The 26020-nt window shown below is 44.0% G+C and overlaps 1 protein-coding gene across 3 annotated transcripts in view; it reads right to left on the bottom strand.

The window, feature by feature from the left end:
* LOC136677141 (amyloid-beta A4 precursor protein-binding family A member 2-like) overlaps positions 1-26020 on the bottom strand; it is a 120028-nt gene that overhangs the window by 69340 nt on the left and 24668 nt on the right. For all 3 annotated transcript variants that reach the window (XM_066654568.1, XM_066654569.1, XM_066654570.1), the window contains exon 2: positions 14606-14651. The gene's annotated coding sequence lies outside the window, so the exon portion shown is untranslated. The remainder of the gene's footprint in view (positions 1-14605; positions 14652-26020) is intronic.

Genomic DNA, 26020 nt, shown 5'->3' with positions numbered 1-26020 from the left:
AGGGCCTTAATTCTGTATTCTCCTTGCGCTCCTCTTTTCCCTGTTCCCCTAAAGTCCGCCCAGAGTGTCTGTGCAGTTTTATATTCCATAATCCGTCATGATTCACGTTTACAAGACCATTTCTCCTGAACACAGGCTAAACCTGTCTCACATATTGTGGTGTTATTGTCTGCTCCAGCTAATGAGGACATTAATAAGCCCTTCTCCAGTGGACGTAAGCGCAGAGAAAATCTAAGCAGTGCAGAACTGCAGAAGAAAACCAATGAAACATTTCATTTGACCAGCGGCGCTAAAGCATTTGCATGCAACTTAATGTAACTGACCTCTACTTTGACACGTATTGTGATTCACAATAAAAATAAAAACCAGCCCACACAGAGCACACAGTTCAGATTAGAGTTCAGGAAACTAAGAAAGCTGCCTTGGGGGCAGCTGTGGCCTTAAGGTTAGAGAAGGAGGCTTGTGACTGGAAGGTTGTTGGTTCAATCCTCTCGACCAGTAGGAAATGTGGGTAGGGTGGGTAAAGGAACAGCTCTGTCTCCTCCCTCAATTGAGGTGCCCATGACCAAACACAACCCCCAGCTCTCTGGACCACTGGGATGGCCCACAGAGCCCTTTTCCACCAATGTGGAGTTGGTTCGGTGCCTGTTTGTGAATCTAATTTGGAACTGTTCAGGGCTTTTCCACCAACATCCATCCATCCATTATCTGTAACCACTTATCCAATTCAGGGTCACGGTGGGTCCAGAGCCTACCTGGAATCATTGGGCGCAAGGCGGGAATACACCCTGGAGGGGGCGCCAGTCCTTCACAGGGCAACACACATACTCACATATTCACTCACACACTACGGACACTTTTGATTCGCCAATCCACCTACCAATGTGTGTTTTTGGACTGTGGGAGGAAACCGGAGCACCCGGAGGAAACCCACACAGACACAGGGAGAAGACACCACACTCCTCACAGACAGTCACCTGGAGGAAACCCACACAGACACAGGGAGAACACACCAACTCCTCACAGACAGTCACCCGGAGCGGGAATCGAACCCACAACCTCCAGGTCCCTGGAGCTGTGTGACTGCGACACCTACCTGCTGCACCACCGTGCCGTCCTATTTCCACCAACATAAAGACTCAAAAAAAGATTCTTCAGTGCAAACCGTGACAACATCTGTGGGTGTGTCAAGCACCAGAAAGACCTCACAGCCTCAAATAAAGCATTTTCACCCAGTGGAGCTTGAGAGGTCATTTACAGCATGTTATAAAAGTAAAGGAAATTCCATGGGAACATGTTCTATTTGTATTTTCTGTGGCTTTGTTCAGTGCAACACAAGGTGCATTGACTATTTTTCTCTGCTGTTAACTGCTTCAGTGAGACGGCTCAGAACTTGGAACATCTGACCCCGCTGTAAACACTGGAAAAACCATGACTCTGTCCTGACTCTATCTATTTATCGCTGGCTCTGGCACAGAAATCAGCTACAGCAACATTGGAACTAAGCCTGATTATGCATTACCAAGGGTTTTTTTTGGTGGACAATGGCTAAAAGTGTGTTTATGATTGTGTGTGTGGGTGTTTATTGCCCCTAGTGCAGTAGTGTGCAAGTGAGCATTAAAATCTTCTAATTTTTTAACCTTAAAATCTGTCCTACACACTGGTCGACTGGTACAATCCTCCAGCCCTAAACCTGACACAATTACAAGTGACCGAATGAGGTACGGGAGGATGGACACGTCCCTCCATCGGTACCATGTCTCCCAGGTTCCTCCGCTTTCCCGGCCTCACAACCCTCAGGCTCATTCCACCTCTGACTCAGGAGAAAATGAGTGAAAGAACAGCAGCCGATACGGTGTCCGTCCACACAGACAGAATATCACTCCCTGTCACAATGCGCTCTATAGCTATGGAAATGAGATGTGGAGAGTCTTTTCAAACGCAGGCGTGTGTGGAAAACAGGGGAGTGGACCCAAAATCAGTGCGACTAATAGAGTCTGACAGCACCGAGCTGGCGGCAGGAATAATGCATGATTCCAAGCTATTTTGGGCTGGTGCTTTGGAGGCGCTCTGTGTTTTGAGGCTCGCTCTGTTGCTGCGTCTCTAAAACAGCATCCACGACTCGAGAGGAAGATCCCAACACAGCACAAGACGAGTCACTTCACATCTGATTCGCCGCGATCACACAATTCTCCATCTCCTTTGATCCAGACGTAAGCCGAGTCCCACGTTTAGCTTGTACAGAAGCGACTGTGATCTATAAAGACTTTTTATCACTCTTTCATTTTTCAGAAGAAAGAACCATTGAAAACCAACCCTTTTATCTTTCATGTTTTTGTTTACACTGAGTTGCCAGTATATTAGGTACACACCTACAAACCTTATTATCAGAAACAGCCACCATATATGTGTACAAGAGCATTCCCAGAGCACCCCCCCCCTACTCCATTCACTCACCATTGGACCACCACTAAGCGGCTTATAATTGAGTGGTGGAGCTTTCTCAGCTCAGCAGTGATACCAGCACAGTAGTGACACAGTAGCATCACATTCAAGCTCATGCTATATTGTGAGATACTGGCACTGGTGTGCTGCAGCTGTAGGCTGAGTCCTGAAGATCAGCACACCAGTGCCAATATCATCTTGAACTGGTTCCATTCATGATTCTTGTGCCTTGGTGCTCTGCAGCGAGTCAGTCCTGCATTTGCACCAGTTTTGATGGGAACCATTCATTCATTAACTGTAAGCGCTTATTCAGTTCAGGGTGACCGTGGGTCCAGAGCCTACCTGGAATCACTGGGCACAAGGTGAGAATACACCCCGGAAGGGGGCACCAGTCCTTCACAGGGCAACACACACTCACACATTCACTCACACCTATAGACACTTTTGAGTCACCAATCCACCTACCAATGTGTGTTTTTGGAGCGTGGGAGGAAACCGGAGCACATGGAGGAAACCCACGCAGACACAGGGAGAACACACCACACTCCTCACAGACAGTCACCCGGAGGAAACCCACGCAGACACAGAGAGAACACACCACACTCCTCACAGACAGTCATCCAGAGCAGGAATCGAACCCACCACCCCCAGGTCCCTGGAGCTGTGTGACTGCGACACTACCTGCTGCACCACCGTGCCGCCCTGACAGGAACCAAGGCTGCATAATTCAGAGTTGCTGTCAATCTCAACCAGGACAGTGTCAGAGCCAGAGATGCACGGATAGAGTCAGTAAAATATCACGATTTAGCCATTGTTTAGAGTGGGTTCAGTATGTAAATTCCTGTTGTCTGTTAAAGTTAAACTGAGTATCTCTGAGTAGATATCTAGAGCTGTATGCGAAGCTGATGAACTAAAGCAGCGAATAAAAATGAAAATAAAGCACCTTGACTCATTCTTCAAAAAAAGGTTCCACGTTGGTTGAAAAAGGCCACACAGCCCACCTCTCTCTTGTAAGTGCTGGAATTGTGTTTATATTTGGTGGAATAATACCTGAAGAGATATTGGCACTCCAACCTCTCTCAGCCAATCACACTGCAGGGTTGGAAGTAGCAGTGGTATAATGGCCCTTAAACTAGGGAACGCCTGAACCCTGAACCCAAACACCTAATCTGGAGAAACCAATATCCACTCAACAGATGTGAAATATGAACCATGTTCAGAACAGTTCTCAGCAACTGAGCATACAGTTTCTACTGAGACAATGGTCATCTCACATTGTGTGTTTGGACTCTGCAGCATGTGAGCTGTTCCTTTGTTTAAGGGCAAGGCAACCCTGTTTCTCCAAATTTCCTCTGGGGAAATAATTCTGGGTGGGGCTGGGTTTGTGGTAGTGCAAGCAGACCATTAGTAACCCTCTTGACACTCGGGGTATTACTCATTGGTTAACCACAGCTATCCTATTCATTTTATGGCAATGCTATTTTTCAGTATATTTTTAAATTTTAGTTAACATAGTTGTTTTTGCAGAAATTGTACCAAATTTTTTGTCATTTTAAACCAATTATGCACAGACTAATACTATTGAAATTAAATGTAAACGTAAGTATAGGTGTCGCAGTCGCACGACTCCAGGGATCTGGGAGGTTGTGGATTCAAGCCCCACTCCGGGTGACTGTCTGTGAGGAGTGTGGTGTGTTCTCTCTGTGTCTGCGTGGGTTTCCTCCGGGTGACTGTCTGTGAGGAGTGTGGTGTGTTCTCCCTGTGTCTGTGTGGGTTTCCTCCGTGTGACTGTCTGTGAGGAGTGTGGTGTGTTCTCCCTGTGTCTGCGTGGGTTTCCTCCGGGTGACTGTCTGTGAGGAGTGTGGTGTGTTCTCCCTGTGTCTGCGTGGGTTTCCTCCGTGTGACTGTCTGTGAGGAGTGTGGTGTGTTCTCCCTGTGTCTGCGTGGGTTTCCTCCGTGTGCTCCGGTTTCGACCCACAGTCCAAAAACACACGTTGGTAGGTGGATTGGCAACTCAAATGTGTCCTTAGGTGTGAGTGAATGTGTGTGTGTGCATGTGTTGCCCTGTGAAGGACTGGCGCCCCCTCCAGGGTGTATTCCTGCATTGTGCTCAATGATTCCGTGTAGGCTCCAAACCCACCGCAACCCTGAACTGAATAAGGGTTACAGATAATAAATGAACGAATGAATGTAAGTCATTATGCAGCAATGGGAGATAGTGTGAGGTTGGTTCTGACGTACAGGATCTCTGATGTAGTCTGTGGATTATGATGAAGACTGATTACATCACACAGACCCAAAGTATTATGCACTGCAGCTCTAAATCCATCTCCACTAAACCACAATGATCAGCAGCCATCTGCCACGCTGGACAACGGTCAGATTAATTCATTCTAGTAATAAACCAGATCCTCACAAACATGATGAGATTAAAAACCAAGAGCCAGATGCTAAAACCACAAAAACCAATATGCCAAAGATATTACACCTCTAAATGCGTTCAGGAGGTCTATTTTTCTCACCGCTGCGTCTCTGTATGTAGCTAAGAACAGTCATTAAGACACAGACGCTTTCATGCAAATGAGGAACAGCTCCAAGATGCCACTCCTATTACCTGCCTCTGTGATCACAACAATAATCTTTAATAGCCCAAGCCTCCGTAGAAAGAGAGAAGAAACAATTTTCCTGCTCTGAACTATCAAATTATTGTGCTGTTTCCACACAGAGCTCTTTTGGGATCTGATTCATTTGGAACAACAGTTGTGGCTCGAGCTCGACTAAACTGCCTTAATGACTTTCAACAAGGAGAATATGAGAGTATGCCAGAGCATGTGTATAGGCAAATAAACACATACACCCTGCACATACACACACACACACACACACAAACACAAACACACAGAGACATTTACATAAAAATGTAAACATCAACATACTTAAACAAAGACATAAACACACACCTACACAAACACATACCCAAACACACAAAAATACACACATATACACAAACCTATACACAAACACACATATACACAAACCTACACACAAACACACACCTACACAAACACACAGAAATACACACATACACAAACCTACACACACACACACACTTATACAAACACACAAAAATACACAAATATACACAAACACACACAAACACACACCTACACAAATACACACATATACACAAACCTATACACAAACACACACCTATACAAACACACAAAAATACACACATATACACAAACCTATACACAAACACACATATACACAAACCTATACACAAACACACACCTATACAAACACACAAAAATACACAAATATACACAAACCTACACACAAACACACACCTACACACACACACAAAAATACACACATATGCACAAACACACACCTACACAAACACACAAAAATACACAAATATACACAAACCTACACACAAACACACACCTACACAAATACAAACATATACACAAACCTACACACAAACACACACCTATACAAACACACAAAAATACACACATACACAAACCTACAAACAAACACACACCTACACAAATACAAACATATACACAAACCTACACACAAACACACACCTATACAAACACACAAAAATACACACATACACAAACCTACAAACAAACACACACCTACACAAACACATACACAAACACACACCTACACAAACACACAAAAATACACAAACCTACACACAAACACACAAAAATACACACATATGCACAAACACACACCTACACAAATACAAACATATACACAAACCTACACACAAACACACACCTATACAAACACACAAAAATACACAGATACACAAACCTACAAACAAACACACACCTACACAAACACATACACAAACACACACCTACACAAACACACAAAAATACACAAAAATACACAAATCTACACACCTACACAAACACATACACAAACACACAAAAACACACAAGTATACACAAACATACACACAAACCTACACACAAATACACACCTACACAAACAGCACACACTTTCTCAAAAACATACCCAAACACATATATACACAAACATACACACAAACACACACCTACACAAACACATACACAAACACACTAAGATCACCTCCCACCTCAGAACCTGAACAAACAGGTCCCATCTTATTTCACGGATGTTTTCAAACAAAACGATGTTCTGATGTAGGTATGTGTTAAAGCAACTGTTAGAAAATTAGAAACAGCTACAAATTACACGAGGTACACATTCCCCCATTTTCCCCCAAATAGAAAACAAACACAGCATTTGTGAAGTGTGAACAGAGACAGCTAAAGTGAACCTAAGAAATGTCTTTAAGACGTCTTTAAGAAACCCCAAAACGGTGCAAACTTTCATTATGCTGCAGCAGCGAGGCACAGGCTCATGGCCATTTCCAGCTTTAAGGCGGCACCGATAAGGCTGCTTTGGAGGAATTGATTCTTTATACATTTAAGAGGATATTTGATGACAGGCAACAAACTCTGCTCTTCTTCTCTTCACAGCCAATCTGATCACTCCGCACCAAACATACAGAGGATTAGGAGCTTATCATTACAGCAGAAGGCATATCATCACTTTACACCGGGGCTTTTCCTGGCAGCGAAGGCATTAAAAAGCCAGATCTGTGCCGTACACACCAATTTTACAGGCCTTTTAATGGTCACAAAGTCCATGTCTAAGCTGGAGAGATTGTGTTGTCACTGACTGTCCTTTGTGAGGAAATGACACATTTGGGTAAAAGTCCACCAAAGAAACTTGTCCATTTAAAACAAGCGAATTGCAGGAAATTTAGATAAATATTGTCCTCAAAAATCCATCAGAGATTAAAATCTATCAGAGATGATTCAAGGAGGGAAGCTGAGGGGCTGTAGGGTAGAGGATGGAGGGATGATGAGGGGCTATGAATGGAAGATGGAGGATGGAGGGCTGAGCCGTTTGCCATTGTGTCTCCTCTATCATCCTGAAGCAGACGTAGACGGAGATGTTTTGGATGGAGATTACGGGGCTCCGTTCTGAAGTGCAGTGTGGGCTGCTGGGTGTGAAGCTGGGTGACAACGCTCTCTGACTCCGCTGGCTTCTACAAACCAGCAGAACTCAAACTAAACGGCCAGCGCTCGAGTCCAATCCTCTTTCCTTTTAACCTCTAATCCCCAGCCGTGTTCAATCAGTCATGAGATTGGCGCGCAGCAATCATGGAGTAGAGAGGAAAGAAAACACCAGAGAGAATCTGATCTCCTCAGCAGTGCTGTTTCTTTCTGGAGCTCTTTAGTTGCAGAAACTGATCTCCCCATGCAACACACTCTTGGCCAATGCAGTCTGCCTAACCGTTAGGGTGGAAAGCTGTACAGAGCACTAGCATAAATGACATTAAAATGAATATTTCTAGTTTATTAAAGTAGGCAACTCTCATCAGGGGTAAAAATAGGCTGCTTGCACTACCCTAGACCCAATTCCTGAAGGTCAGAATCTGAAAGGGTGGGAATCTGTAGTGAGGAGAAACTTCAACGTAGAGGAGCAGGGCCGTCATTAATGCCTCGTACCCTGCAGAACCCAACCGTACAAACCCGAGAAACAACCTTCAATTCACCAGGGGCCACATGCTTGGAAACAGTTGCTACTAAACCAAGCAAAGACGGAAATTTTGTGTGGTGTATTAGAACAGAGCGATAAGCTAGTCCGCTATCATCGATTAATAAACATTACAGGAATACCTTGGGCTACAAAAGATAATTACATTTTAATTTCCCACTACATCTCTCTCTATAATGACCTGCCTGTCTCCTTAAACACAGCGAGCTCAGCACAGCAGACATTCTGCGTTATTACCTTCCATCGATCAGAGAAAGAAAAAGAAAAACGCTAGAGAAATCACAGAAGGAAATGAGAACCGTCCTCACATTCACACCACAATCTCTATGCAAATGTTTCCATTAGGATTTCATTTGTACGAGGAAGGACAGCCCCTCATTTCCTACAAACTTTTTCTAATACTGCTGCGCTTTGCGCAAAAGGGTGCAAGGACATTTACGTGAAGCAAAATAACATCACCAAAATGAGGTTTACAATACAGAAGTTATTCCAACAATCACTCAGCTCTCAGCGCAGTGGCACTAGGTGGGTGGAATTGAAAAGAAAAATAATTAGTTTCGCTTTGTGGAGCTGTCTCAAATTCGACATGTGATGGGCAGATCTCATATATTCTATAGCATAGGCTCCAAAATTCCCATTAACTTCTGCCAGTTATAATCAAAGCTCAGCGAGCTGGAAAGAGCAGATTCCGAGTGTCTGTGTGTGACAGGACGAATACAGTGTACTCTGACCCCTGTATTCAGCGCCTGGTAAAGGGTGTGTACCGCAGACTGTGTATTACGGATGCATGCATAAATTTGTTCTCCGAGTTTCTGGCTGCTTCCAAAGTGTTCGCTCTTAGAAATCATGGACAGAGCCATCAGCAGCAGCCAGCCAGCAACATTCATTAATAAACCCTCCTCCTATGATTATTCAGTGAATTCCTCCAGTGGATACACAGAGAAAATAGCCCAGTTCCGCACAGAGACTGCAGACATGGCAACGCTGACACTAATCCTCTAACTCACAGTCAGTCAGTGTGTTAAACAGAACTGTGTACAAGTGCCACCTTAAAACAAGAGACGTGTGATACCAGCCTATTTTGATGCTAACAGCTTATACTGATATATATATAGGCGGCACGCTGGCGCAACAGGTAGTGTGTTCTCCCTGTGTCTGCGTGGGTTTCCTCCGGATGACTGTCTGTGAGGAGTGTGGTGTGTTCTCCCTGTGTCTGCGTGGGTTTCCTCCGGATGACTGTCTGTGAGGAGTGTGGTGTGTTCTCCCAGTGTCTGCGTGGGTTTCCTCCGGGTGACTGTCTGTGAGGAGTGTGGTGTGTTCTCCCTGTGTCTGCGTTGGTTTTCTCCAGGTGACTGTCTGTGAGGAGTGTGGTGTGTTCTTCTTATGACCGCGTGGGTTTCCTCCGGGTGCTTCGGTTTCCTCCCACGCTCCAAAAACACACGTTGGTAGGTCGACTGGTGAGTGAAGTGTCTGTAGGTGTCAGTGTGTGAGTGAATGTGTGTGTTGCCCTGTGAAGGACTGGCGCCCCCTCCAGGGTGTATTCCTGCCTTGCGTCCAATGATTCCAGGTAGGCTCTGGACCCACCGCGACCTTGAACTGGATAAACGCTTACAGATAATGAATGAATGTCTTGTAATGTCTTTTTGGCCAAAGCTATCCCTTGTCAAAAGATTCTACACCATTTTATACAGATACGTAAATATATATATAAGTATATATATATCCACCAAACCAGGAGGGCACATGCTTCCTCAGAGACATGTTAGTGTGATGTGGGAAAAGGAAGGCCATTCCACTCACACAAAGTGTCAGCTGGAATCTCTTGGACTCCTGGACATATTTGGCTAAGGCACCAGCAGGAATCAAACAGGCAATCACCCAATGACTGGGCCTATGCTTAGACCACATTACCATGTGGCTTATAAGCAATTCCATAACATTCCAGCCTTCAGTTGGTACAGAACTAGACAGGCATCATTAGTTTTCTTCTGAAGTTCAGTGTTGTCTGCTGAATATAGGACTATCATATCAGTGCCATCTCCAGAACATCAGCTCTATGATTTCCGATAAAAATGCTATGTTACCCTTACCACTCCCTACAGACCCACAACCGACACATCTGTCCCAATTCAATCAAACTCTGACACACGGGATTTTGAGTAAAGACAGATCAGCACAAGCTGAGAGCAGAGGAAAAGCAACATTAATCCTGACTGTGCTCTTTCAAAAAATTACAGCCTGCTCCTGTGGGAAATACCCAACTCTAATACCATGTTACAGTCGCTCACACTCACTGAAAAGAAAGCTTCCTTCTTCGTCAAATCACTTTCTTCTTTAAACAACACAAGTATTCCAGCGTACAGAGAATTAAGATGCACAACCTGAATGAAGTTTACTAATGTAGTTTACTCAACTGTGCACCAAATATCCACGTAAACAAAAGGCATCAACCTATTAATTATCAATCACCAAAACCAAATAAACCTCAAGACAAAGTGATGATAAAGCAATCTATTTGATTTGTTTTGATGTGAATATGATGGACACTGGAATCTAAAAAATTAAATCTTCTGATAAAGGCCTGTCAGTGACCACTGATTTAACTCTGTAACATTCATTCATTCATTCATTATCTGTAAGCGCAGTTCAGGGTCACGGTGGGTCCAGAACCTACCTGGAATCTTTGGGCGCAAGGTGGGAATGCACCCTGGAGGGGGCGCCAATCCTTCACAGGGCAACACACACACACACACTCATACCTACTGACAGAGTCTCAGAGTCTTTTGAGTCTCCAATCCACCTACCAATGTGTGTTTTTGGACCGTGGACTGTGGTCCACGCGGACACGGGGGGGGGGGGGGGGGGGGGGGGGGGGGGGGGGGGGGGGGGGGAGGGGGGGGGGGGGGGGGGGGGACACGGGGAGAACACACCAACTCCTCACAGACAGTCACCCGGAGGAAACCCACGCAGACACAGATAGAACACACCAACTCCTCACAAACAGACAGCGGGAATCGAACCCACAACCTCCAGGCCACTGGAGCTGTTTGACTGCGACACTACCTGCTGCGCCACCATGCAGTCCCAGTTCTGTAACACGTGGAAGCAAATTCAGTCTATTAGATGAATCAGGGGAACGTCTGACCAGTTGTGCTGGACCTAACATCTGTCCAGATTTGATCAAGCCTGAAAAGCTGTGTGATTAATTGTTTGAACAGTCTTTCCCACATGGTTTTGCAGTCCTGGTGATTATTGGTTTGGTACTGATTTGTTTTAAACCAGGTTTTAGACCTAAATTAAACGTAAGCTTAAAATGTAATGACTTTTTAAAACACATGTTTGGGAGTTGTCCACAGTTGCCTCCAAACTGTCCAACAGAATGTGATTATTGTGCACAATAAGTTCATCAGGGATAAAAGGCCCTTAATAATGCTCTTACAGCAGAATGTAATCAAATCCTCACAGCTACATCTAGTGTGCAGTCTTCTAGGAAGAGTAGAGTCTGTTTATTATAGATAAACAGGATGCAAACGCAAGATGTCTTAAAGTTTGGGCATGTCTGATATGACTGGAGCTGTGTAACTCTGTGCCTTTGGCCAATGCCAGTCAAAAAGATTGGCACCGGGACACGCTGCACCTCTCTACAGCAGGAGAAACACAGAGCTTCATACACAACATCTGCTGCATAACGAGTCCCAGTTGTGGAGACCTCATGCTCTGCAGATTTTTGGGTTTTTTTTTTTCTTCACCTGACCCAGCTTGATAATCATCAGATGAGTTGAAACAGGTGCTTTACAGCAGGGAAAACCGCAGAAAAATGGCAGCACACATCCTGGGAATCGTAGGACTCCAACTGAACCGCTGCCGTGAATATTAAAGTGAAGAAGAGGATGAATAAGTGATGAAGGAGGGCTGTGAGAGGTGAACCGTTCATCTGCTGTTTTTCTCTCCACTTCCTCCACGCTCCTCGTCTTCAAAGAACCCCACCAGCAAGCTCCACCCACCGTCCTGTCCAAACATGTGCGGTTCTTCCTCTAGCCAGTTTTCACTGCATCTCTACGCCTCGCTATACGATACACACTGAACATACACATTGAAATCGCAGTTTGTGGGGCCGTAAAGCCTGACGCACTTTGGTTTGACAACATCAAAGCAGCTTTAAAAATACTCCAAAAACCTTTAAAAACTTGGAAACGTTCAAGGTCAGATGGAGCAAAGTCCAAACACAAAGAGCAGGATACTGTCAAACTTCTGCACTGATTTTGAAATCATCTATGATGTGTATTAACAGCTCTGTCTCATTTCCCATCTCCGGCCACCTCGTGGTAAACTGCTCCACGTCCTTTCAGACCCACAATGCTTTTTCACAAGTGTTGTTTATCAATCAATGGTGCTCTAAGAGGCCTTGCACGATTGTTTGTTTAACCTTCTCTTTTGATTTTCCCTTCTTTGAGGCTGTTTTGACAGTGAATGAAGTGTGTCCTTGTATTTAAAGACCTTCTCCAAAATAAAAACAAGTCTTTAACCTTGTTAGAGGGACACTAGGTAGCATTCTTAGCTTACAAAATCATTGTGATGCTTCACTCAACTGTAATAGGGAGAACAGAGCCTTTGTGAAAGCGTAGAAAACAACCTCCTTCTGCCTCTTCCCTTTTGATTTCAAGACAGCGCTGTCAAATGAATGGCACTCTACAAGCTAAAATATCAAATCTAACCTAGTGTTTATTTAAAATGTCCATGTGGTGTTGGTGGATCAAAGTTACATATGGTTTAGTTTGTTTTTTAAGGCAGATTTCACTCAGATCCATGCAGATTCAGTTAAACTATTTCCCAGAAACGCTCCAGTATTAAAATATAAAGATCGCAGAATCCTGTGTAATGCTTCTTGCTTTAGCCACTGTGTAATCCTGGTGCATCAAACATGATTGCTGCTAATGTTGTCATTTTAGAGCCACTGCTGTGGGGTTAAACACTCAAGGCCTGTGCGGATCACATATTAGCCCCCCCCCCCCACACACACACAGAGTTATACATAGGAACAGACTAACAGTACATCCCTCTTGTCCCACTAAAGAGTCTGTAATCAAACATAGGCGAGGCGCATTATGCAGCGTAGAGGACACGAGAGGGTCAACAAGCACCACAAGGATTACACTGGAATCGAATGGTCGTTTATGAAACACCAACAGCCTTAAAGCCCTGTCTCCCTTCTCCAAACTTCTTCTGCATTGCATTCTGGGTTCACGTCTGTCTGTCACTGTTATTTAATTGTGGATGTGGCAGTTAGTGATATACTGCGGAGTGTAGACAGACAGGGCAGTAATGGACACAATCAGCGACTGCCAGACAAAGGTATGTTTTGTGTTTCTTATCTGTGCCCATAGGACCCACTGGCATCACAGGGACCTGACTTTAAGCAAACACACTATGAACATGGTGAAAACAGGCATTTAATTGCAAGATTACTTCAGTTCATTACTTATGTCGAAACGGACAGATCAAGACTGTGATTATTTAATATGAAACAAAATCACCATGAGTATCTTGCTGTATAAAATGGTGTAGAATCTTTTGACAAGGGATAGCTTTGGCCAAAAAGACATTACAAGACATTCATTTATTGTCTGAAACCGCGGTGTCGCGGTGGGTCCAGAGCCTACCCAGAATCACTGGGTGCAAGGCGGGAACACACCCTGGAGGGGGCGCCAGTCCTTCACAAGGCGACACACTCACACATTCACTCACTCCTACGGATACTTTTGAGTCGCCAATCCACCTACCAACGTGTGTTTTTGGAGCGTGGGAGGAAACCGGAGCACCCGGAGGGAAACCCACCCAGACACAGGGAGAACACACCACACTCTTTACAGACAGTCACCCGGAGGAAACCCACGCAGACACAGAGAGAACACACCACACTCCTCACAGACAGTCACCCGGAGGAAACCCACGCAGACACAGAGAGAACACACCACACTCCTCACAGACAGTCACCCGGAGGAAACCCACGCAGACACAGAGAGAACACACCACACTCCTCACAGACAGTCACCCGGAGGAAACCCACCCAGACACAGAGAGAACACACCACACTCCTCACAGACAGTCACCCGGAAGAAACCCACGCAGACACAGAGAGAACACACCAAACTCACAGACAGGCCCTGGAGCTGTGTGACTGCGACACCTACCTGCTACACCACCGTGCCGCCCTATTACAAGACATATATAATGTAAAGAATTTAATAGAGTTAAAAAATACTGTTCCTTTTTCTTTCACTCCAGTATTTGCTCAGCAAATATTGTTTTATGCAGAGTTTGAGCAGTAGCAGATTGCCCACATGCAACTGCCTTCTTGTTTTATTGTAGACAATCAGACCATTATAAACACGTATTAAGATGTGGCTTGTGGAGCTCAGATATTTAAATGCATGGCTAATGTCTTCTTTAAGGACTCTTGTAGAAAGTGCTTTTCTGGAGAGTGCTGTGCTGTGTGAGTGTATCTATGAGAAAGCTCTCCAGCTGGAAAAGATGCAGCACTCACCAATAGCTGTAGGGTGAAGGAGTTCCTTTATCTTCCAGACACAAACCTGGAACAAAAGCAGAGAGAGAGAGCGAGTGAGAAGCATGAGAGGGAGGATCTATCAGCCCCAGCCCAGCAAAGACAGCCTTGATCCATCAGACCTCTGAGCTGAGAGAACAACAGAGACCCTCCACTGAAACCCAACTCTGTAGATGAAAAGGAATTTCACTTTTTTATTTCACCATTCTAACTACACTTTTACATTTGAGTGATGACACTAAAACACACTGATTCATGAAGGGAAAAGTACTCAACTTTGAGCAGGACGGGAGGTTTTGTTTACACAGAACTTTCACATCGTTTCTTGTTGACAAACACTGTTGCTACAGGATAAAGTTAGAGCAAAATAGAGTTCATAGAGCACCGAGGTGTCAAACCAGCATCAGAGGAGTTCAAACAAACATCTCACAAACAAACACACAATGTAGCAGTCTCATCATTGACCCTGTCACCTCGACACCGCAGGTTGGAATCACTGGTGATTTCAGGTGCTTTCCTAGGCAGGCTGAATAACACAACTCGCCTCGCTCTCTAGGGGTAGGATGCCCCACTTTTGATGTCCATCAGCTGATGTGACAGATCTGGGCAGTTTACATTCTCCTTCAATTCAGAGAACATTGCGTGAGAGGCACCTTGGAAACTGTAGTGGCGTCAGTTGTCTCAGAGGACACACATGTTTGCTTCTACCCCCCTGAGGCTGCTGGGACAGTGTGTGATGGTGGAGATGTCAGTGAGAGGGTGGGTTAGGAGAGGACTCATAACTAGGGAGGAAAATTAGCTAAAACTGGGAGTTTAAATCATATATAGATGAAGTGTTAATAAAACTATGACATAAATATTTGCTGACAACCTATTTTTCACAATAAAAGATAAAATCTAAAATAAAAAATTAAATAATTTAAAAAAACTTTAATAATTAAAATATAAAAGCTAGATAGATTTTAAGATGAAAACTATTAGGAAGTATTTTGCACTTTTCAACAGAAACTGAGGAAAAAAATGACTGATAAATGACCTGTTGTTTCTGAGTTAGAAAGAGAAAATCAAAAGGAAATAAAAACATGCAAATACTCCATGTTTGTTGTTGTCATAGGGATGAGAGCAGCTAAGAGGAAGTGAGTGATTGATTCATAAAGTTGAAACTCTTTGAAAGTCTCAGAAAAGTATAGGTTTGAGATGCCTTCTGCTGCGCACTTTGAAGTTAAAATGCTAATGCTAAATAAATGCAAAATGATTTTGAAGGAAAAGTGGCCATATTTCTTCCCTTATTTGGGGTGTTAGCATGTAGCCTGATAGCAAGGAGATGGCGGACAACTGTTGACCCACTGAGGGCAAAGTTGGAGGTCCACTAGTCTTTTACACAGCGTTTTCTGGGCGGACCACTGGTGATTAAACAGAATTTTAGGCAAAATGCCAAATTTTAGCACTTTTCCATTCACAGTCCAATTTACATTTTTTTCCTTCATTAGGTTCTTTTTGTTATTCTTTATAAATAAGATTAGTAAATAATTTTAATGCAGCACAGTGTAAACATTTTTATCATTTAATCATTTTATATCCGGCTTATACTCATTATTATATCTCTCATAGTTGTTGGTAATATTTGTATTAGTGTGTTTTTCAGAATAAAAGTCTCTGTGAGTGTAAAATCTGTTTGAGGAGATTATAAATGAGTTATATCCTGTACAGGACAGTGACCTGAGTGGTCCGATGGTGGACCAGCAGTGGTCTACAGTCAGTGGTGTGCCAGCCTTTTTATGCCAGTGGACCGATATATGCTCGCTGTCTGGGATATAAATGTAATAAATAATACTTAAAATACTAAAACGTTTAAAATTGCATGAATAAAATTAGGATTAAACCCTAATTTTAAAATGTTTAGATTTCATTGACTAAAACTACACTAAATCTAACAATAATTAAATCACTAACTGAGACTAAAATTAATACACATTTTATTCAAAAGATTAAACAAACTCAAAATGATTAAAAACTGCTTGATTTTGTTCTTCTAAGGCACCATTCAACAGATTATCTGCAGAATTTATCTCCGGCGCAGTTTAAAGTGGAATGGAAATTCTAGTATAAAGTATAAGAGCTAGAATGTCACTGCTGCACAATTTAAGGTGGCATTTAAAACACAAGGCAGCTCACTTTAGGTTTATAACTAAATGTAATTGATTCTTATGGATGAGTGTTTTCTGTTGATGTGTTTATTTTTTATCAACTTTTTTCAGTTTTGTTTTTTTGCACAAATTCTATCCTGAATTTCAGCTTTGGCCAAGAATTTCAGTGCATCACCAGAAGCAGAGAAATAATGCTGCAAGCTATAACCAGGCCACCATCGAAATGAGATTCTGGTTTTACCACTGCACTGCAGGTTTTCCTTCTAATACAACAGCACATATAGCTTCAGCTTTGGACGAGCTATCAGCGCTAGGCATCATGCTCCTCTGGGGAGTTCTTGTCAGCTGTGACAGGACCCTGCTGCCAATTAAAGCAACACAAGCTCCTCTCAGTCTCTGGACAGACCTGGACAGCCTCTGGAAGCTCTGTATTTAGCATCCTTAGCAGGCCCTGTGCCTGCCCACTGTTTAGAGCAGAGAGACTCGCACGGGGGGGATTACCGAGCACACGCTCATAAAGACTAATTCATTCAGCTGTTTCATTCTCCTGTCACAGCCGGAGAAAGATGTGGAGGAACGGCTGAGGAGAGATAGGGCTGTCCCGCCCCAGACAGGCTGTAAAGGAACCTCTCTCTCCTCCTTTACCTCCACGCTAATGCTCGTTATCCTGTGGTGATGCATCCTCTCTAGCAGATGTTTCTCCAGCGATAAGCACCACAATGACACCCAGCTCGTCCCCCCGCAGACTAGGGGGAGTTTACCCTGTAAATGTGTATGCCTAATTGTTGCTGTGTTCTTTTAACATGTCCATCTTAGGAGATTAGCCTTTCAGAGCCAAGGAAATAAACAACGCTAAACTTGCACGAGCGCATCTCTCTTTCTGCTCCTGTCCCAGACATGAAGGGGCCAGTCAGGAAAATGCCACGCTGTTCTAATGACTGCAGCTGAGAAAACATCTTTGTTTAAACACTCTGGACCTGACAACACAAGCAAGACGGAGAATGAGCCTCGTATCAGGCTTCAGTGACTCTGCACTAAGACAATGCACGTCCAAATTGTGTGAATGTGACCAAACATCTCCAACATTTCCTCTGAAATCAATGACATTCTTACCCTGTAATAGCTCTAGGGTTCTGGGAGCACTGGAACATTGCTTTGAAGGTTTGATTGCACTCAAATATGAGACATTTCAGATACTGATGTTTGATAACTAATTCATTCATTCTTTCGTTCATTCATTCATTATCTGTAACCCTTATCCAGTTCAGGGTCACGGTGGGTCCAGAGCCTACCTGGAATCATTGGGCGCAAGGCGGGAATACACCCTGGAGGGGGCGCCAGTCACAGGGCAACACACACACTCACACATTCACTCACACACTCACACCTATGAACACTTTTGAGTCAGCAATCCACCTACCAACGTGTGTTTTGGACTGTGGGAGGAAACCGGAGCACCCGGAGAAAACCCACGCAGACACAGGGAGAACACACCACACTCCTCACAGACATTCACCCGGAGGAAACCCACGCATACACAGAGAAAACACACCACACTCCTCACAGACAGTCACCGGGAGCGGGACTCGAACCCACAACCTCCAGGTCCCTGGAGCTGTGACAGGGGCACTACCTTTTTATTATTTCAACTCATCCCAACAGTCTGCAGCAGAGCTCAAGTATTCCAACTCATCCCTGAGGTGTTTATTTGAGTTTTATTATTCAAGCTCATTCCAAATATATACAGCAGAGCTCTACTAGTCCAAATCATCCCAGACATATACAATGCGCTTTATAATTTCAACGCAAAGTGATCAAAAGAGCTTCATCACTGCATACAGCACCACTCCTCCACAATCCAATAGCAGGCCAGAAATGCTTGGCACTGAGTATTGTGACTTTAGGTTTGTAAGCAGCTTCTCCAAAGCCTGTTGTGTTGGCGATGCTTCTTCAAGTGAAATTACATGCCGATCCATGTATGTGTGTGCACTCCAAACCACTGTCAATGAAGAAATGATGGTAACTGCACACACTTTGGGGCATAAATAGCACTAACACCCAGCCCAGCTCCAGGAAGCCTACTTTCATGTGATGTCACACACAGCACTTAAGGGAAACTCATCAAACGTTCGTATTAGGCGTCAGACAGTGTCTCTCTGACCTCTGCCATGAGACACTCAGCAGACGTCCACTCAGCCTGACCAGCCCAATAACACACGGGTCACCGGCAGCGAGAGAGTGAGAGATGTGCTGATATCCAGAGAAGAGAGAGAGAGAGTGAAAGGAGGGCTTAGCTTTGTCACTGGCAGAATGCCCAGTTCTCACAGCGCATTGGGCAGCACAGACATAACCGCAGAGGAGTGGGAAAAGAGCCCCTCTCTCTCTCTCTCTCTCTCTCTCTCTCTCTCTCTCTCTCTGCCAGCTGTATCCTCTGAGCCTTTTTCGGGAAAAGTTGCCATCTGGGAGAGACACCGAGGGCAATTTTCCCGCCCAAATCCTGACAAATGGCAGGAGCCACGTGCTGTGCCAGCAGAGCAGAGCAGCTCAAATGCCCTCTCTCTCTCTCTCCTCTTACCCCCTCCTCCTCCCTCTCTCCAAACTCCCCCCTTCTTTCCAATATTCGTTTTTTCTCCTGTCCGTCTGATCTCTATATGTTTCAATCTTCCTCTGTCATCCCTGTCCACTCCACTCCTCCTCTGCTATAACCACCTTTTCAGCTCTCTGTCCAACTTCTCTTCTGTTCTCTCAGAATCCGAATCAAGTTTGATCACCGTAGTCTGAGCGCCTTCTGGATACAATAATCCAACTGCATAAGGAAGGGGAAAATCAAAGGAAAAACAAATTAAAAACTTGGATTTCAAAAATGGGACTCCTAACAGTCACGCTGACCTGGGCTACCACCACAATTGTCCCTATCTAATATCAGCACTTCAATATTTAAATGAGGGCGGCACGGTGGTGCAGCAGGTAGGTGTCGCAGTCACACAGCTCCAGGTCCTGGAGATTGTGGGTTCGATTCCTGCTCCGGGTGACTGTCTATGAGGAATAGGTGTTTTCTCCCTGTGTCTGCGTGGGTTTACTCCTGGTGCTCCGGTTTCCTCCCACAGTCCAAAAACACACATTGGTAGGTTGATTGGTGACTCAAAAGTGACCGTAGGTGTGAGTGAATATGTCTGTGTGTTGCCCTGTGAAGGACTGGCGCCCCCTCCAGGGTATATTCCCGCCTTGCGCCCAATGATTCCAGGTAGGCTCTGGACCCACTGCGACCCTGAATTGGATAAGCGCTTACAGATAATGGATGGATGGAATATTTAAATGAGAGCTCGGCCAAAAGCTCCATCCTCACTTCCGGTTTGAACAAATCCACAGGGGTTTCTGTCCGTCCTTTCACTGTGGGATGACGACTCAACGCTATGGGTCTGAAAGGACGTGGAGCTGGAGAGAATCCCTAATGAGAAAATGAAATAGAAAAATAGAGAAGCATTTTCAAATCGGACAGAAAGGCATTGCATTGTTTTCAGGAGAATTCCTGTTTCACGGAAATCTGCAGAAAGCTGGAAAACTTCGGTCCTGGAAGTTGGCTTCATTTTCTCCTCCGCAAAATAAACACGAGAACTGTCCAGTGACACTACTTAACACCCTCTGTGCAAGTCACCACCAGAACTCTCAGAAATGAGTGATTCTCCTCTTCCCCCTCTCCATTACGAGTGCTGAAGGACAGACCTGGTCTTGCCAGGCAGCTGGCCTTGGTGTCAGTGTAATGGTCAGTTCTGCAGAGGTCTCCAGAGTGGTCAGGAGTTAGAGAGTTGAGCTGACAGCACGTATGGCTCCAGCAGCTCCTTCACTACTACAAAGCGAGATGGATCGCATGGAGGCAGTTGTCCCTGTCAGCCAGACATCAGGGCTCTGTCCAAAGGCATTATGGGTCGGCCCGGCCGGATCGGCATGTCAGAACTGACTGCCAGCTTCAAGAGCATCTTCTTAACCAGCCATGTTCCATTACACAACGTCCAGCACTGTCCAGCCATGTCCCATTAGAGCAGGTGTCCTTTACTCTATCAGCGCAAATTGTTCAATCCAGAGCCATTTACCTAGAATCATTTATCTAGCAGATTCATTTCTGAATTGCTGTTCACAAGCTATTCCCCCACACGGTCAATCTCTAGCAATCTGCCTCCAAACAAGCACCGCCACTGTTTCACCAGATCTTCTATTAGTGCGGCATAATTATTTAAATTATTTACATAGTGAGTTATATTATTACTTGATGCATTACATTTAAAGGGGACATACTGCACCTTTGTATTTTCACAAGTGAACACAGTTCTGGGGTCATAAAGAAACCTACGTGACCTGCTTTGGTCAAGGGTCAAAACCCACAGCATTATTCTCCCTGTGTCTAAACAGCGCTGTTCAGAACGGCTTCGCTCGGTTCTCTTTCTTCTCTGTTTTTACTCAGTGCTCTTATTTTCCGCTCTCACATAAACACGGGTCTAGCGCTGTGATTGGACAGACTCAGACGAGGGGGCGGATATTTGTACAGTATCTGCATTTGACATCAGAGTCAGCACAAATTCAAAATGGCCCATTTTATCCCACATTTTCTGACTTTCACAGTGTTAGAGTGTTAGAGGACTCCACATCTCCAAATGAATATACACCATGTTTTTATTCGTCCTTTTTAAATGTGAAAACATTAACATTACCAAATATATTAATAATACTTTATGAATATTGGTTGCTAGGTTTTGTTGGTTACTTTGACTCACCGCGGTCAGGTGATGGTGTAATAACTGAGAGGACAAGGCCACAGGGACGTACTCATCCTTCAGAATAACAAACTGCAGATATAAGATAAACATCTTATCTGTTTATCCCTCAGACTGGGCCCACACTTTGAGTGTGTTTGCATGTGTGTGTGTGTGTGTGTGTGTGTGTGTGTGTGTGTGTGTGTGTTTGCGACTCAGGCTCTCGGGGGAAGAGGTTGTTTGGCACAGGAAGGACGAAAACAACCTGTGTGTTTTTAAAGAGGATGCATCAGCATGAGCTCAGTGAGAGACAGAGGAGAGAGAAAGAGAGAGAGTGAGAGAGAAAGAGAGAATCTATTGGTACATCCTGCTCACACATTAAAGCTTTAACTCCACACTGAGGGGCTTTCACTTGGTAATAACAGTTAGTAAACCTCCCTGAGCTTTGTATTGCACACTGCAGCACACACACACACACACACACACACACACAAACAGACAAATGCAAACACAAACACTACACCCATTATACTAAGAGTCCACTAAACGCTGACAGCTGGATGTTCCTGGAGATGTGTAAGTTTCATTTATCTCACACTGTATGAGCTTCAGGTTTAAACATGACGATAAAAACAGACTAAAATCACCCAGGACTTGGCCTAAACACAAATCTTCATTGGTGATTTCTTATTAACCATAGGCCTATACCTTCCACATTGCTATGACTCCAGCAGGTGCCGGGGGGGGGGGGGGGGGATAAACCTGTTACTGAATATTTTCAGTAGTGTTTTTTCAGTAGCGTTGAGTAGTGTGACATAATCAAAGTCCAGCGATGTGTTGTCTGGGACACCCCACGACCAAAAGCATGTTCGAATTTTTTTAATCTTTTCGCCTCGTCTGACATATCCTACGGTATGTTCCTTGACGATGACCAATAGGAGGACAAAGCGCTGTCTGGCGCACATCTGTAAACACAGAAGAGCTGCAGCTGTCAGGTGGAAAAACAAAACTGAGGAAATGCTCTTGACGTGTTAACACATTATCTCAAGTTCTCTTTGCAGTCTATTGTCTATTGAAACACACAGGAACAGATCCACAATCTTGTTTTCTTCTCCTTCTTCTTCTTTTTGGAACACAAAACCGCCAGCAGCACACACAGTGCTTCCTCCCTGAGAAACTCTGAACTCACGCAATGACACAAATGAAGAATGGTCCGTGTCAAAAGTGTAGTGCAAAATGTATAGCGCTAATCTAACGGATGAAAACTAACATGTAGTTTGATCCCCGAATTAGTAGCCTGCATTAGAGCCCAGCACAGCTCAGCTATGTTCCAACAAGCTTCAGAAACAATGAAACTGAGTAATGTAGGTGTTAAAGAAAAGCATTGTTCTAAGCCTCTGCTGCAACAGTATGTGACGTCTTTTCTAAAGCGACCCTCTGATGCAAGCTGTGGAATTGCAAGGCCCTGGCGTCATCCTGTAAAGTCCTTTACAGTGAGTCATTAGTGGTCTTCCCAAGAAATATATGCATCAAATGCTATAAAATCCTCATGAAAAATGTGGTTTACACAATGTCACAATGTGGTCTCTGGGCTCTTACAGCAGTGGAAACACAGATCTGTTCTTAAAAGGTTCACTAGGTTTCAACAAGCAGCTCCAGCTTCATGAGCACTGCACTTTGTTGATGGAGAAGTGGTATGAGACGCATAGAGGTGCGCTCTCCTGCATCTGTTGCCCTGGTGATAGAAGCAGCTGAAACATGGTGTTGATAAAAGGTGTGCCTTGGTGATCACTTTATTTGATTTAAGTTGGAATGAAAGCACAGAGATGCATAATCACTGTGTGCTAGGGTTCAATATCTTAATGGGCATAAATCATGTCGGTTATGTATATGTACAGGGTGGGCCATTTATATGGATACATCTTAATAAAATGGGAATGGTTGGTGATATTAACTTCCTGTTTGTGGTACATTATTATATGAGAGGGGGGAAACTTTTCAAGATGGGTGGTGACCATGGTGGCCATTTTTAAGTCGGCCATTTTGGATCCAACTTTTGTTTTTTTCAATGGGAAGATGGTCATGTGACATATCAAACTTATTGGGAATTTCACAAGAAAAACAATGGTGTGCTTGGTTTTGACATAACTTTATTCTTTCGTGAGTTGTTTACAAGTTTCTGACCACTTATGAAATGTGTTCAAAGAGCTGCCCATTGTGTTGGATTGTCAATGCAACCCTCTTCTCCCACTCTTCACACACTTATAGCAACACCGCAGGAGAAATGCTAGCACCGGCTTCCAGTATCCGTAGTTTCAGGTGCTGCAGAACCAAAGTTGAATCCAAAATGGCCGACTTCAAAATGTACTATTTTGACGTCATTTTATTAAGGTGTGTCCATATAAACGGCCCACCCTGTATATATAAAACCTTCTCCTACTAACTATAACCAAACTACACATACAGACATGAAAATACACATACACATATAGCTCATATACACACACAAAGATGCACAACAAAGCAAAAACAGATATCTCCCAGGACCACGATTGCTGGCTATTCTTCACAGATCTCTGTCCTCTCTCTAACAGTGTCATATCCCCCCTGCAGCAAACACACTGCTATTCTCACACACTCTGTCTAACATCTCTTCTCACATCTGACCCGTGAAGTGAAGCTGTCCACAGTTTCGCCCTGGAGAAAAAACATTAACGTCTCCTGAGCTCCATCAGCACACACACATTTATTCACTTTCTCTGTGTTCGTTATTCAACAGGATCATGCTGCATTCCTCTGACTGCGTTCCTCTCCTGACAGATTATACTTCTCATTTAGACACTACTCTGGTTGAATCACACTGTATAGATACTGTAGAGATGACACAGGTTTAGGATTGGATTGTGGGAAGAATCACATGACTAGAGTGACAGGGACAGTACATAAACACACAGTGGGGACATAACAGAATAAAAATGTTCAAAATAAGTTTTTAAAAATGGTGTAATCAATATATACAAGTGTACATCAATTAATTTTTGATCAATTGCCCATCCCTAGGACAAGGTTAGATTTAAGGTTCTATATTCCATTGTGTATTTCTCTCTAGCAGCTCAACACAGTCCACAATTATGACTTTGATGAGTGCATGAATTCTCCACAGTTGTGTGTGTGTGTGTGAGTTTGTGAGTGTGTGGGTTTGTGAGTGTGTGCTGCCCGGTAATGGACTCCTGTCCAGTGTTTGCTCCTGTTGTGGTTAAGCTCTGAATGCACTGCAACACTGATGAATAAATGAATGAATGATCATGATTTGTAACTATTCGCTGCTGTATCTTTAAGCAGACCCAGATGAACATATTTGTAATCAAGCTGAATTCTGTAAACGTGACAGCTGTAGATCTGATTCTATTTGCCAACGCTGGGACGGTATTTCAAAAGTGTCGAGTTATTTCTCTCTGCTCTTCACGTTGTCCCTTGAGGCTGAGGCTGAGGACCAGGTGACAGTCTGCAGTAAAAGATAAGCGGGAACACAGCAGCAGAGAGCCAAGATACAGCACGTCTGTCAATAACCCGGCTGAAGAGAGAGAGAGTCTGGTTCCATGGGCCGCGGTGCTCAGGCCCTGAATTACACTCTGATCCCCACCTCAGCACGGCAGCATTAATTTGATTACACACACAAATTACAGCGCATTTCAGCAACACAACACACTGACACCCCTCGCTCACAAACGCAATGACACAGCAGAGGGATTAGTCGCTGTCTGTGGTGCTGAAACTCCCTCGCCATACTCTTTACTGGAAACACATACCACAACATACACACTCATCCGCCTTTACATTAAAACCACCACAATATCCAGTCTCTCAGCTCCACTGACCATACAGGTGCACTTTGTAGTTCTACGGTTAAAGGCTTTAGACCATCTGTTGCTCTGCATTCTTTGGTAGTGCCACTTTTAGCCTATACTTCAGTGGTCAGGACCACCACAGGACCACTCTACATGGCACTAACCCTCGCCTTTAGCCAAGGAACCTCTGACAGAATCGTTTTTATTATAAACATTATACAATTATGTAAACTATACACTGTCACTGTCTGAACAAAACCTTGCATCTTCATTGTTGCCTCTTTTTTGGTATTTCTAAATAAAGTAAATACATCACACGACTTATAATTTGTGTCAAGGTTTCAGCAAAGATAGATTTATAGATCTGATGCATGATTTTGAAGGTGATCTTTTTGAATTATTACTCAGAGTCAACAATATATTCCCACATTCCTGGACAATATTTCATTCCAGCAGTATGTTATATGATGCATATATTTCATACACGCAAACAAAAGTGCATTCAAAGAGGTGGCAGCTGAGATGTTTCTGGATTGAAACATTGAGCAACAATGAGGGAAGGGAACGTAAATAAAAATGCAGAGTGTGTGCTGAGGCGGAGTGATGATGGCTCTGTCAGAGACTCAAAGGGCATGTTCACGGATGACTAACACT

Source organism: Hoplias malabaricus, chromosome X2, assembly GCF_029633855.1.
Source record: "Hoplias malabaricus isolate fHopMal1 chromosome X2, fHopMal1.hap1, whole genome shotgun sequence".
NCBI lineage: Eukaryota > Metazoa > Chordata > Actinopteri > Characiformes > Erythrinidae > Hoplias > Hoplias malabaricus.
This window is presented reverse-complemented; position numbering and strand designations above follow the sequence as displayed.